The sequence below is a fragment of the Chelonoidis abingdonii genome, chromosome 5 (assembly GCF_003597395.2).
Source record: "Chelonoidis abingdonii isolate Lonesome George chromosome 5, CheloAbing_2.0, whole genome shotgun sequence".
Taxonomy (NCBI): Eukaryota; Metazoa; Chordata; order Testudines; family Testudinidae; genus Chelonoidis; species Chelonoidis abingdonii.
In genome coordinates, this window is record NC_133773.1 from 110,209,099 (window position 1) to 110,209,931 (window position 833).

Below are 833 nucleotides of genomic sequence, written 5' to 3' on the forward strand. Positions count from 1 at the left end.
GGAGGGGTTCCTGGACGGGCGGCGAGAGCAGGGGCCAGCTCCTGGGACACGTCCCTCATGGCACTGCGGAGGGGGGCAAGCACCACCGACCGCCTGCCTGGGTAGAAGGGGCGGGTCGGGCGGTAGGGGGGGGGCAGGTCGGGCCGAAGGGGTAGGGCTAGTCAAGACGGTGCCAAGGAGGCCGGCGTGGGCAGGGCCAGGGCTTGCCCGTACTCAGGCTGTAGGGGAGGCGGAGGCCGCCATGTACCGGGAAGTAGGGGGCGGGGCGCTTGTACCACAGGCAATGTAAGGGGGCGGGGCTGGGCTGCCCTGCCTGCTCTGCCGGGTGCGAAGTCAGGCCCGCAGGTGGTGGGGGAGGTCTGCGCCACGGAGTAGTCGTAGCAACTGGCGCTGGAGGCGGCGCTCCGCTTGCCGCGCAAGCCATAGAGCTTCAATCGCGCACGGAGAGGCGACTAGGCAGGGGCTGGTGGGCGAGGTGAGGCGGCCTTGGCCAGGGGCCGGGCCGGGCCGGGGGAGCAGCCGACTGTTCCACGGGCGCCGGCGCGGGCCCCTAGAGAGCAGCTGCCGGCACCTGGCCTGGCGCTGTGGCTCCGCGGAGGGGCTCGACGACGGGGCGGGGGGGGATGAAGCCCGCCCCGCGGGCGCTGCCAGCAGGGTAGGAGCCCGGGAGCTCTGAGTAGCCTGGACACGCGGCCGAGCGTCAAGGCTTTCTGGCTCCCCGGTGAGCCGAAATGTTCGGCTGTTCCTGCACCGAGCTGAGCCAGGTGCCTTAGGACTAGCCTGGAGTGCAGCAGGCGGGAGGCAAGCGATGCAAGGTGCGCAGTAAAGACTCT

At 71.4% G+C, this 833-nt stretch overlaps 1 protein-coding gene across 2 annotated transcripts in view; it reads left to right on the forward strand.

Moving 5' to 3' along the window:
- Nucleotides 1-432: 432 nt before the first annotated feature.
- Nucleotides 433-833, forward strand: part of CCDC149 (coiled-coil domain containing 149) — a 68,204-nt gene continuing 67,803 nt past the window's right edge. For both annotated transcript variants that reach the window (XM_032806618.2, XM_032806617.2), the window contains exon 1: nt 433-475. The gene's annotated coding sequence lies outside the window, so the exon portion shown is untranslated. The remainder of the gene's footprint in view (nt 476-833) is intronic.